The sequence below is a fragment of the Crotalus tigris genome, unplaced genomic scaffold (genome assembly GCF_016545835.1).
Source record: "Crotalus tigris isolate CLP2741 ecotype Arizona unplaced genomic scaffold, ASM1654583v1 scf7180000017568.12009008, whole genome shotgun sequence".
Classification (NCBI taxonomy): Eukaryota; Metazoa; Chordata; class Lepidosauria; order Squamata; family Viperidae; genus Crotalus; species Crotalus tigris.
Genome location: NW_024096478.1, coordinates 11947324 through 11961349, shown reverse-complemented (window position 1 = coordinate 11961349; position 14026 = coordinate 11947324). Strand labels below are relative to the sequence as shown.

Below are 14026 nucleotides of genomic sequence, written 5' to 3'. Positions count from 1 at the left end.
ATAAATAAAATAAAGGAAATCCTAGACTCTAGGAGATATCATGGGACAACTCAATACCTAGTAGCATGGAAACACCTCCCTTCCTCACAAAACGAGTGGGTTCATAAACGTCATGTCAGAGCCCCAAAACTATTAAAGAAGTTTCATACAGAGTATCCTAACAAGCCAGAGTAACTTTTATACCTGTTTTGTTTTCTCTACAGGTGGATCTCTCTTATTTTTAAGGGGGGCAGGATGTCAGAATCCAGTTATATTTCCTTTCTATCTATCTCCTCTAATCTAAAACCAATTATTACTATTTCCTGGGTCCTGCCATACTCCCAAGGGGAAAGGGGGACATGCAGAGCGGTTTTATTACTTTCACTTCCTCCATTCACTACAAAGTAACCTTTTGTTTATTCGCCTTTACTAACTATTACAATGGAATCATTTAACTCTTATTCTATGTCCCTCTGAACTTCTCTTCCTTACTGGGCAACTAAAAAAAAGGTGTGTGTGAAAAGACACAGACCTCCAGAATCTGGTTTATTTCTCCGACGTCAAGACAAACTCTGAAGAGCTGGTGAATGATCGTGGAGCCGGTTTGATGTTATCTTTCATGAGTTTAACACCTAGAGAATTGCCGGCCTGAATCGGCCGGAAGGAATGTGGGGAGAAGTTTGCTTAGGGACACTTTAAAACATCGATTTATAAGGGAATCCCTCAGATCCTGTCTATTATGCCTACTATCATTTTTTTTTTAATAAAAGTTCCTGTTGGAAGATACTGTTTCCAAGAGTTCTACTTTCTTAAGATGTAAATTGAAGTGGTTCCTTACAGGTACAGACTGAAAATGGGAAGTTACAATATGCAACTGATATCCATAAAATGTCTCTTTCACTAAAATTGCACTTTCTGAAAGGAGAAATTTAGCTCTTCAGGAAAATACATGTTTTTTTAATAAAAGTTTTACTGATTTTTTACAATAACAACCTTAGTGCCTGGTGTACAGCGTGTTGTCTTGGTTCATAATTTTTTGGGGAAAAATATACAATCAATAATAGCTAATTAACAATAATATTTTTTATATTTCCATAATTTGTATATCAATTAATAATATACTTCCTTGATCTTCTCTTCTCCCAGTAGTATTCTCCTTCAACAATAAACAAATATAATTTTTGATATTTGATATTTTCCATATATAAATGATTAAGTATAAATATTTTCTTCTATATTTCTATCAACAATAAAAGCGTCCATATATAGCATTTTTTTCTTATCAACTTATGTTGTTTTTGTAAAAATCATCTTATTGATTCACCATGTATCTTATTTTCATAAATCTTGTTTAAGTTCAGTTTTTCCTTTATATTCAAACAACTCTTATCAATCACGATTTTCTCAGTAATTAACATCTAAATATCCAAATTTTCCATTTAAATACATCATCCCAGTTTTTTCATATTTCATATATTATAGAAATACTATACTACTTATCTATCATAAAATTTCCCTTTAACATCTTTTCTAATCAATTTATATTTCACTTCTATTTGTAAAAATTGATTTGTTAAATCACTATATATCCCTTTTTTCAGAATTCTTAAGCCTAATTTTCCCTCAATATTTCAATCATTCCTTAATCCTAAATATTTTCAAACTTAATTTATCTTTAAAATTCAAATTTTTCATTCACTTACATCATCCCAGTATTTTGTATCTTATCAAAAATACTATATTACTTATATCTCTTATCCCACTTATTCTAAAGCCCCTTTATAGCCAAAGTTATTTGTCTATTTAGCCATATTCAAACAAGTGTTTGCTCGTATAATATTCCATCTGGTAGGGCAAGTCAAATCTCTTAAGCCCGTCTCTGGCCTTCTTCCTTTGCCAAATAGTTTTCCAAATTAATATTTTCGACTTGTCAAACAGTTTTTGCATTTTTGTAGTTGTTAGGAGTAAAGGATACATAGTGCGTAAGATGTATGCTTTTTATCTCCGAAACAGTGATTCTCCTAGTAGTGTCCATTTTGTTAAGTCTTCTTTCTTCTGAGGTTTATTTTGACGTTCTTGTCAAGCCCCCAAGGGCTTGACATACACATGGGGACGAGGGAACACGATGGATACACCCCCCCCCACCCCGTGGATGCCGAGATACCAGCAGCCACAGCCAAGAACTACACCAGGCAGAGAGCCGGAGCTGCGCACCTTCCCGACCCGGCCATACTGGCTTGGGCGGCTGCAAACTCACTTCCTGATTCCACCCTCACCAAACATCAGCTGCTGCCGGGGCGCGCCGAACTCCAGCTGACGCCGGTGTGGCAAACAGTTATAGAGCACCGGAGAACTACCATTCCCAGTGCTGACTTCATTTCATCCTTGGAATAAAGTACTTGATGAGTTCGTTGTATACCGGCGTTCCAGTGCATTCTTTCTTCTTGCGGACGACGGCGGATACTCCTGACAAGTAAGTCAGCACTCACCCTCTAATACCTACTGCTGCGGTTCCCCTTTCACGTACTGTGAAGGGAGACATGGCGGAAGGCACTCAAGGAGCATCCCCGGTGGAGGGGGAGGCGGATACCGGCGGCATTGTGGATGTCGTCCCAGCGCCGGACCAGGCGGGGGAGCAACCTGTGGTGCGGCCAAAGCTGCTGCTGCCTGGGAAACAAGGCCCCGCAATGGACGAGACGGGGGCTGCGATGCCACAGGAGGAGTGGTGGCAGAGCCCCGTGGTGACAGGGGTGCAGGCACCCAGGCCAAAACCCACCCACACGGGGTGGCGGGAGAGGCGGATTACTACTGAAGATGACGAAGACTGGAGTTATTCCACGGCTCCAGGCCAGGATACGATGGATGTCCTGCGGAACCGGTTTGGGGAGGCGAGTTACAGACGCGGTTCTAGCACGTGGCAACAGGAGGAGGATTCCACGATGCGAACTACATCGTCCCGGTTCCGGTTGAGCAGCCCAAGACTGCGCGTACCACCTCCCGCAGGTGGGTCGCTGCCCACGGGTCTCCCGACGGGTGTCCCGTCGGGACACACACAACCGTTACACCAGGCGGGTCCCAGGAGTGTGGCTAGAGACCCCGCAGCGCACGGGGGTGTGGCACCCCAGGGTATGGCGCATGGATGTGTCAACGTCGCGCCAGGACAACCCCTGGGTCCGTGGGGTCCAGGGAATTTTTGGGCCCCCCCTCCAATCCCAGTAACGTTTGATGGCAACCCCGATCAACTAGCATTGTTCTTGGGCCAGGCCATAAGCCATTTAGATCAGTACGCTCAGCTATATACCTCCCAATGGGCCATGGTGGGCGCTGTTACTGCTGCCCTGCGGGGAGAGGCGGCTGCGTGGGCGGCTGACTTGTACAGCGACCACGCTCGGGAGGTGGGGAATGCCAGGTTCTTCTTGGACGCCTTGCATGCAAGATTCGAGGATCCCACCCGAGCGCAGAGGGCAGAAGCAGACCTCCTTGCACTACAGCAGGGGAAGCGCCAGCCATAGACTATGTGCGGGACTTCTGTAGATTGGCTGGCCGACTGTATTCCTCATGGCCCGAGCATCTACTCGTGCACCATTTCCGGGCTGGCCTCGACCACGAATTACGTCAGGCCTGCGTGTATCGGGGAGTTCCGAATAGGCTTCGGGATTGGTTTAAGGTAGTGGTCGAACTGGAGGTGGGCCTCAAAGAAGTACACAAAGGAGTGGGCAAGATCACCCGACCACGGCGGGCTAGCGATAGGCCTCGAGAGGGGGCCCAGGAACCACCACGGCCATCATCCAAGCCTAGTCCTGGGACTGGGGGAACGGGGTTCCGGTGCTTCCGCTGCAATCAGCCCGGTCATCGTGCAGCTGACTGCCCAGCGCCTAGCCCACGGAAAGCCGCACCCATCGGTAGTGCCACCCCGATGAAGAAACTGACGGAGAGTTCGAGAGACCCAGGGCAACAAGTTAGCCCGGGAGCAAGAAAAGGGTCCCCAGTGGCTACGGAATCTGCAGCGGTGGCGCGGTACCAACCCGATGACGACGAGGACAGTCCGGACGACGGCTCCACAGATCCGATGGTAAGTGACCCCATCCGCCCATTTGTACTACCAATCACCTTAACGAGTCCGGTAACGGGAGTGCGGGGTACATACCAGGCATTGATAGACACAGGTTGCACCCGGTGTCTGATTAGCAGGAAAGTGGCCGTAGGAAACGGCATCCGGATGTATAAGTTGAAACAGCCTATTCGGTTCGAACAGGTGGATGGGTCACTCTTGGAAGGGGCCCCGGCTACTCATATTACCGAGCAGGTTCGGATGGACTTGGGAGAGCATTGGGAACTCTTACGCTTCATCATTGTGCCTTGTATGACAGAAACTGTCATACTGAGGTTGGCTTGGTTGGACAAATGGACCCCCACGATACGGTGGGAGGGAGGGTATCGCAAAATACGTTTGGGGATAGGACCATCACCATTGGGGGGAGGTGCTGGAACTCCGGTCCCTGAAGTCCCCAGGACAGCGCAGCTCCAGGAGAAAGGGGAGGAGGCATATCCCAAGGCGTACGGAGATTTAGCGGAGGTCTTTAGTGAGAGAGAATGTAACCAACTGCCTCCGCATCGAGCGACAGACTGCGCTATCGAATTACTTCCGGGAGTCAAACTCCCAAAACCCCGGATGTATGCCATGACACCAAAGGAAATACAAGAGTTGCGCAAGTATATAGACCAGAATTTAGAGCGGGGGTTTATTCAACCAGCTCGTTCCCGGATAGCGGCCCCGGTGCTCTTCAAGGAGAAAAAAGATGGGTCATTGCGTTTATGTGTGGATTTCCGGGGTCTAAACGCAGTGTGTGTCGAGCATTTATATCCCCTTCCCCTTATGAAAGATTTGCTAGCGCATCTAGGGAGGGGTCGAATATTCACCAAGTTAGATCTCCGGGAAGCTTACTACAGGGTCCGAATTAAAGCAGGGGATGAGTGGAAAACGGCGTTTAACTGCCCATTGGGCAGTTTCCAGTTCCGTGTTATGCCTTTCGGACTGCAGGGGGCTCCCGCAGTATTTATGCAGCTAATAAATCAGGTGCTGCATGACCATCTATATCGAGGGGTCCTTGTGTACTTGGACGATATCTTAATATATACCACAACAATGAATGAACATGTTCAGTTAGTGAGACAAGTGTTACGCAAACTTCTTGATGCTCAACTATATGTTAAGCTTCGAAGTGCGAGTTCCACCAAAGGCAATTAGATTACTTGGGATATCGTATATCGGGGAAGGAGGTGGAGATGGACCCCGGTAAGGTACAAGCAGTATTGGAGTGGTAGGCACCCAAAACGAGGCGTCAGCTACAAAGCTTCCTTGGATTCGCAAATTTCTATCGCCACTTCATACCTTCCTTTGCCACCATAGTTCAACCTCTCACCAATCTATTGCGGACAAAACATCTCCCAGGGAAACCCCGTCCAGGTCAACCATTAGAATGGACCATGGACTGCCAAAAGGCATTTGAGGCTTTAAAAACCTTATTTGCAAAAGAGCCGGTATTGCGCCATCCAGATCCAGGTGTCCCGTTTGTGGTACAAGTTGATGCCAGTGACGTGGCTGTGGGGGCGGTGCTACTACAAAAGAATAAGACCGGGGTGTTACAACCCTGCGCTTATACTTCCCGAAAGTTTACGACAGCTGAACGGAATTGGGTGATTTGGGAAAAAGAGGCCTTTGCTGTCCGGTGGGCTCTGACGACGTGGCGACATCTTCTAGAAGGGGCCGAGTTGCCATTCGAGGTATGGACAGACCATAAGAACCTAGAGGCATTCCAAACCCCAAGACGCCTGGGACCCAAACATGTCCGTTGGGCTCAATATTTTGCTCGGTTCAAATTTATGTTAAAGTATGTACCGGGAGGAAAGAACTTTCTGGCGGACGCGTTATCGCGAATGCCACAGTATCGCAGTAAACGGGAGGAGGTCATACAAGCATTGATACCCCATACTAGGCAGGAGATGGCCGCTAGCATACATCAGAAGTCAAAAGCCGATGAGTTGGATGCTATGAGGGCTGCCATGCGAACAGATAAGTGGGCTCAGGAGCATTCAGGGTGGTTAACTAAGCGAGATGGAATAGAGTGGAAAGATGAGAGAATGTATGTACCGGAGACTTTGCGAAAAGTGGTTCTTCAGAGGGGTCATGACGCCAAGCAGACAGGGCATTTCGGGTTCTTGAAAACCCTACATCTACTGCGGCGACAATTTTGGTGGCCGGGACTGAAAGGGGACGTAGAACGATATGTCCGTGATTGTCATGTGTGTGCCAGTGCCAAACCCCGGACAGGGAAGCCAATGGGCCTGTTACAGACAGTGGCCGATCCATCCCGGCCCTGGGAGGAAATCGCTATGGATTTCATCGTAGACTTGCCTGATAACCGAGGCTACAATACAATTTGGACGGTAGTAGACCTATTTTCCAAACAGGCACATTTCATCCCGTGTAAAGGGCTGCCATCTGCACGGCGGTTGTCCCGACTGTTTATCCAACATATCTATCGGCTCCATGGAACCAGAGACGAATTATATCAGACAGAGGGGTGCAATTCACTGCACGATTTTGGCGAGACTTCATACGCCGGCTGGGCTCGGCACAAGGGCTTAGCTCAGCATATCACCCCAGTACCAATGGGGCAGCAGAGAGAGCTAACGCGGTGGTGGAGCGCTATCTCCGTAGTTATGTATCCTTCCAGCAGACCGATTGGGTGGATCTCCTGCCATTCGCCGAGGTAGCCTATAACAATACCGTCCATGCCAGTACGGGATATACCCCGTTTAAAGTGGTGCATGGTGTGGAGTTTAATCCCATCCCGGAATGGTCACTGGAACCAGATAGGGGTCGCAATTCTCAGACATGGCTTTCGCAGGTAACGGGATTGTGGGAGCGCGTCCGAGAAGCACGGAAAAAGGCTGAAGCAGCGGTCAAGATACAAGCCGATAAAAAGAGAGCGGAGCATGAACCCTTCAGGGTGGGAGACTGGGTGTATCTAGCCACCAAGTATCTCCGGCTACGAATACCATGTAGGAAACTGGGACCGAAATACGTGGGCCCATTCCAGATAACCAAAGTCATTAACCCAGTCACGGTCCAATTACGCTTACCAGCGGCGTTGGGGAAGGTTTATCCCATATTCCATTGTAGCCTCCTTAAACGAACACGGGGCCCCGCTTCAACCACCAGAGGCCCTGGGCCAGTCATGGGGTCCTTTTACAAAGTACAAGATATCCTAGATTCCCGAGTACGGCGTAGAAAGCTGCAATACCTTATACATTGGAAGGGATACCCAATTTCGGAGCCTACGTGGGTGGGGGCGGGGGATGTCAATGCCCCGAAGCTACTTCAGAAGTTTCACCATAGGTGCCCAACTAAGCCAGGAGGGGACCGGTGTAATATGACAAATGCAACCTCTTCTTTTCCTTTTTCAGGGAGAGGTGTGGTAGAAGGGGCCGCATGTCAAGCCCCCAAGGGCTTGACATACACATGGGGACGAGGGAACACGATGGATACACCCCCCCACCCCGTGGATGCCGAGATACCAGCAGCCACAGCCAAGAACTACACCAGGCAGAGAGCCGGAGCTGCGCACCTTCCCGACCCGGCCATACTGGCTTGGGCGGCTGCAAACTCACTTCCGGATTCCACCCTCCCCAAACATCAGCTGCTGCCGGGGCGCGCCGAACTCCAGCTGACGCCGGCATGCTGGGGAAATGCCGACGCACGGACACAAGAGCCGAGCGGGACAGCGCAGGACGGAGGAGAACGCAGCAGACACGATTGGAGGACATTTCAATCGTGCTCAGGGTGGACTAGGGGCGGGGAAGACTCACCAGTCGGGCGGCATAGCAGCTGGGGACAGATGGGGGGTGGAGACAATACACAGAGGCTGGGTGATGGGGTGGAGGATTGCGGAGGCGGGATAGCGTCGGTGAAAGGGGGAACACAGGGAGAGGGTGGGGCATTTATCCAAATTAGGCGGATGTCGGTTTGGGGGCGAGGGCATGGCAACAGGGTGTGGCAAACAGTTATAGAGCAACGGAGAACTACCATTCCCAGTGCTGACTTCATTTCATCCTTGGAATAAAGTACTTGATGAGTTCGTTGTATACCGGCGTTCCAGTGCATTCTTTCTTCTTGCGGACGACGGCGGATACTCCTGACAGTTCTAATGCATAAGATATCTTTTCCATATTTATTTTTATATCCAAATCTTGTAAGTTCTTTCTTATTTGTATTAAGTTATAATTCCCTTCATTTGTAGCTTTGCCAATTAAATCATTTTTTTCTAGTTTACATTCAGTTTTCTGATTTGTTTGTTCATTCTTTACCATCATTCTTTGAATGTTTTTTAGTGTAAATTTAAGTTAGAAGTGTATTCATTTATGTTATCATTTGTATCTGTTGTAGCATTGCATACATTTCCTCTTGGAAAATATTTGTCTTATCTTGGAATGTTGTTTATAGAGCTCTTTGATCTTTCAGGCTGAGTCCTTCAGGAGAAGATATTAAGTGTGGTTTTCTATCATTTTTTGATGAATATGTCATATCCATGTTGTCTCCCCCTTTCAATTGTCAACCAGTCAGAATTGCAGTTCACTATATTTAGCCACCTTAAATTCTTCCTGTAACTTCCCCTGTCAAAGATTAGTCATAGATCAAAGTTTTTTTTTCTGTAAACAATTCATAAATTTAGACCACAATCAAAGTATTTATTTTCCTTCAGACACTTTCCAATCTTATAGCTGGCCCAGTATACAATCTCTTCTTTGTTTCCTAGCAACTGTCTCCTTAAAGGTTATTAGAGTTCATGAGAACAGATTTTTCTTTGTCTTTAATGTGCTATGTTCTAATTGTCCATTAGATGTCAGCAAATATTTGTTTTCCAGCCCTTTCAGACACGAAATTATTTTTATTAATTTTTTTATAATTTCATCAAATTGTAGTATTTTAAATTTAATTTCAATATGTTTCTTTCCTCCTTAAAGGTTAATTTGCCAGTTCCGTCCATGAGGGAATGAGAATATAGTTCCCTCCTCTCACTTTCGGAGGTTTTCTTGCTTTGGGGATCTTTCCCAGGGACTTAGTTGCAAAATAAAGGAGAGAAGATCAAATACTCTCACCAATTCCAAGCACGCTTTTCACCGTTGTTCTGGCTAGTGCTCTTGGATTTCGGCTGCAGATAGCTTGGGCTAGATCCTGGCATGTGGTTAGCCTTTCTCCTGTTGGGTCAGAGGGCTTCCCCTGGATCAAAACAGAACATCCGCCACCATTCCGTGATCAATGGGTGGCCCTCTTCCTTTGCCACCTCTCCGGGGCGACTTCAGATCCATTTAGGATCCCCTGACAGGACGAAAACAGTTCCGGGATGCGGAGCTTCGCAAACCCATGGCCATGTGCTATGGCACAAAAACCGGAAGTCTGGAAAATACATGTTTTGCATACAAACAGGCTATCTGAGCAAACTTTGGGCATTTCCACAGAGAACTGGAAGTGTCACCTGAAATTCTGGGGAATTGACATTGTGAACATTACTGAAAAGAATGGGCTACTGAAAAGGATGGGCTGATTTAGTGCTTATACAGCAGCTTCCTCTGTTCCTAACTTCATTGCAACCTTCATACATGTGAATCAATTGACAAGTGTCTGAATTTTGATCAGGTGATGATGAGGATGCTACAATGGTTGTCAGTGTGAAAAATGGTCATAACTCACTTTTTTCAGTGCTGGTGTAACTTCGAATGGTCATTAAATGAACTATTATAAGTCAAGGAGTAACTGTACTGTACCTGCCCCTGCTTATAACTTATTCCCTTTCTACTGTTATATAGAGGGAGGGTTATTGTATAAGAATTAACTTTCTTAATTGTAATGGCACAGATACTTATTCATATGGTACGTGTATGCCTCTAGCAGCCACACAGATACTTCTTACACAAAACACTACAGAAGAACACAAATACACACATTCCCCTCCTTCCTTCTAGCAGAAACGGGGACAGGGAATCTATTAGACTGGAGATAGTGTTCTGAGCAGCTCAGAAGGCAAGAGAGGGCAATCAGGAAGACATAATGAAGAAAGGAAGGAAGGAAGGAAGGAAGGAAGGAAGGAAGGAAGGAAGGAAGGAAGGAAGGAAGGAAGGAAAAGGAGTCAATATCAGTCCTTAATATGAGTTAAAAAAATCACCAAATAGCCACTCGCCAAGCGCTTCTCAACAGAATGGCCACTAGTAGTTTCCACCTGCTGATCATTTATTTACAACATCATCTTCTATGCTTTTTCTTATCAAATGTAAGGTCAACTACTTGGGGATGAAGAAAGAGAGAAGATGGTCTCTAACCTTGGTATTTTCAAAATAAAAATTTCTAGCCGTTTCCATTATTCAAACTACTCCACATTCAATACATCATTTTGCTTCAGCCCAGTCTTGTAACTAACTAAAATCCACCACTTAGCCCAAAACTTCCATTGCTAAGCAAATCTGTTGTTTGCCCAATTTTATGATTTTTCTTGCCAACAATCCCTGAGGTTAAGTTAGTAACATGCTTGTTAAGTGAATCTGGCGTCTGCATTTTCTTTGCTTGTCAGAAAGCCGCAACAGGTCATCACACCATGCCAGGCACGGCAACCATCATAAATACATGCCAGTTGCCAAGCATCTGCATTCTGGTCACATGACCATGAGGATGCTGCTACAGTTGTTAAGTGTAAAAAACAGTCATAAGTCACTTTTTCCAATGCCACTGTAACTTCCAACAGTCACTAAGCAAATGGTTATAACTTGAAGACTACCTGTAGTTTTTTTTCATTCTCATGCGGGCTGACAGACAATGGTTTGAGTCAGGTCATTGAAGGATTAGTTAGAGCAGAAGCACATCAGATCAGGATTTTACAAATTTACAATGGCATTGTCATGGTTCCGATAGATGAAACCAATTAAAAGAGCTTCAAGGCAAAAATTTCTTCCTTAAAGAACATTTTACTCAGGAAACAAAGTATCGGCACTTACATAGTTGAACTCAAGACTAAAGTTCCCTCCCACCTGCAACAAAGTAACAAGTTGCAATTCCCACCCCAGAAAGTCTGTCATAAATCACATTCATCAATAATTCTAAACTGGCACACCTCCCAACTTTTCAACCCGCCAAAACTTTTTCTAACATTGACCTTGATTCTCACACAGTTGCAATTGTTATGACTAACTAAAATAGCTCAAGCATTCCCACTTCCCTCATTCTATATCTGAAAATACCAAACAACAGAAAAAAGCATAATAAAAGCAAAAGATAAAATGGCTATGGTTTCTCAGTTGCTGACAAGCAGTGATTTAAATTGCTGACAATTGTTTTAGATAAATTCTTAATGATCTCTGAATAAAAGGACATATACCTCATTAAATATTACTTCTGTAAGATTCTACAGTACTTCATCAATCAAGCAATCATTTATTTTTATTCCACTTTTATCATTTTTACAAATAACTGAAGGCAGAAAACATATATAATACTCTTTCCTCCTCCTACTTTCTCCATAACAACCACCCTGTGAGGTGGGTTGGCTGAGAGAGAGAGTAACTGGCCCAAAGTCACCCAGCTAGATTTCATACTTGAGGCCGGACTAAAAATCCCATGATTAAGATTTCTAAATGTCATAACCAATAATAAACTGACATGTACATACATTCATAGTACTATTTGAGCTTGGAAAAGAGGAAGAAGCCTCATTTTTATAGGAAAAGATTCATAATCAAGATTTGAAAGAAATCAACAAAGATACCAAGATTGCAATTCTATGCTTCCAAGCATAGAAACAAATCCACCAACTTTAGAGTAAAAGTGCATAGGATTACGCTGCCAGGATTTAAACAGCACAATGTCTGCAATCTGATACTGAAAATAGTAAAAAATATTCACCAATCACCAAAAGCATATTATTCCAGTAAATTTAAGACTGATTTAAACATATCCAGAGACTAAGGTTGCTTTTTTATAATCCACGATCACTGTTTATCTTTGTTCAGATTTAGTTTTCAAGACTGAAATGAGTCCCTGTGAAATCAAGAATATACATAAAAGGGAGAGAACATAAAACTAGGCTTCTCCCCCTTGCAGAGATTATTGGGGAGAGATCATCAAAAGCAGCCAATTTTGCAAGCTATAGTATTTCAAGAGAAATCGACTTCAGGCAAAGAAATACCCTTTTACTTCCCCTCTGACTAGTGAAAAAAAGTGGCTGTCTTCAAAATGAAATTCAGATTTCAGAATGATACAAAGTAAGCAGGTTCATCCTTCCATTAAAATGTGATTTTAAACTTTTTCATCAATTTCCAATTATTGCTTTTTCTTCAATTTCCAATGGTAAGGTTTTATTTTGTAAAGCCCTGATAATGTGAGGTGTTCAGTCAATAAGTCTTGTCCTACTCTTAGTGACCCTATGGACATGGCATGCCAGGCCTCTTCTCCTCTGTTTCCCAGAGTTTGCCCAAATACACCTTAATTGCATTGATGACATTATCTAATCAGAGGGGGTGGGTATTGTAACAGAAATTCATGTTATCATTTAAAGGGATTATGTATTTGCAGAGTTTGAGAAATCTTCCTTTCCTTGAATTTATCACTTGAACATCACACTTTTTAAAAGGTTTTCTCAAGGAAATTCACAAATTCCAGTAAATAAAAAAATTACTTCCTTCTTAAGAGTCACAAAGACATAATGGGAAATAACAATGGCTAAAACAGAAGGCTTCAGATGACATGTGTCAGGAAAGTCCAGGCTAGAGCTTCAAATTATTAGGATAACAAGAACACCTTGTTATTAAAGTGAAAGCTATTATTTTAATCATAGTGAATAATTTAATCAAGGACGCAAGCAGAAGCAGGAAAACGGAAGAGAAACGGAGTCTCAGCTTAAGTCCAAACAAAACAAGTCATCGGGCCCTGCATTCTCTCTTCCCTCTTCAGACTAAGTCAGAATACACGCCTCGCATTTCCGCAACAAAAACGCCCGGCGCGTTCGTCAAATGAGGACGGGGACCGCGGAGCTCCTCTTTGGAACAAGACCTCCCCTCTCCGCCCCTACGGACTAACGCGGCCATAACTTGTGTAAGCACGTGGATAAGGCTGTCTTTCTTCCGCCGCTTCTCGCAAGCAAAGGCAGTCTTATGGATTTTGCTCATTAGTAAGCTCCCTGTGTTGAGCGGAGCCCGCTCGGCCAAGCGCACACGGCCAGTCTGAACACAACTTTCAAGCGTGGCTCGCTTGGGATGGCGTTCTTATTGAATTCAGCGGCGCTCACTTAGCAGAAACTGCCATTGAATTGTGAAGGTCAAGCGCCCCTTTTCTTTTCAGACCCAGATGATTTATAACACGGATCTCATGAAGCAGAGTCGGAACTAGCCCGGGTTTTTGTTACACAGCCGCCTCGGGAGAACATGGCCTCCTCTTCCGTTTCTCTTCTCCGAAAACTATAGCGAACGCCTCAGTCCACGAACGCCCCGTTCCCCAACTCGGCTTCTCAGCCAGCTCTACTCACAGCTCGGGCGCCCTCTTCGCCCTGCTCTGCGTCTCCTCGATGCGGCAGGCGCCCTTTGGGACCCCAAACGATTTGTCTTTGGGACGCCAAGCGGCCTTTGAGTAACCAAACGTCACTACTGAAGTGACGTTAAGCTTGGGAGCCGCCCAGCTCCCAAATAACTTGGAGTGCATTCGATGGACGAGAGAAAGACCAGCAAAGTATTATTATTTGGGGGGGGGGGGAAATGGGAGGAGATATACTGTAATTATATTTGTAATTACATCCGTGTTGAAGTATGTTGGTAGTAGTTTATCTCAATTCTATAACCGGAATACGTGAATAAGCTCCTTTATACCTCTGATAGTTTTAGACCTTTCAGTTTAGGAGGGGGGTGGATAAGACTAAGTGGAGTTATCATTACAGCTCCCCTCGACTGTGATGCCCTAAAGAAAAGCTTTTTCTTCACAAGATGTATCTCCTTGTTTGCTTGGATG

The 14026-nt window shown here is 45.0% G+C and overlaps 1 protein-coding gene across 5 annotated transcripts in view; it reads right to left on the bottom strand.

Moving 5' to 3' along the window:
- CASP10 (caspase 10) overlaps nt 1–13671 on the bottom strand; it is a 42216-nt gene extending 28545 nt beyond the window's left edge. For 4 of the 5 annotated variants that reach the window (XM_039354069.1, XM_039354090.1, XM_039354100.1 and 1 more), the window contains exon 1: nt 13551–13664. The gene's annotated coding sequence lies outside the window, so the exon portion shown is untranslated. Of the gene's footprint in view, nt 1–13550 lie in introns of all 5 variants that reach the window. The other variant, XM_039354079.1, reaches the window with a different exon arrangement.
- Nucleotides 13672–14026: the final 355 nt, after the last annotated feature.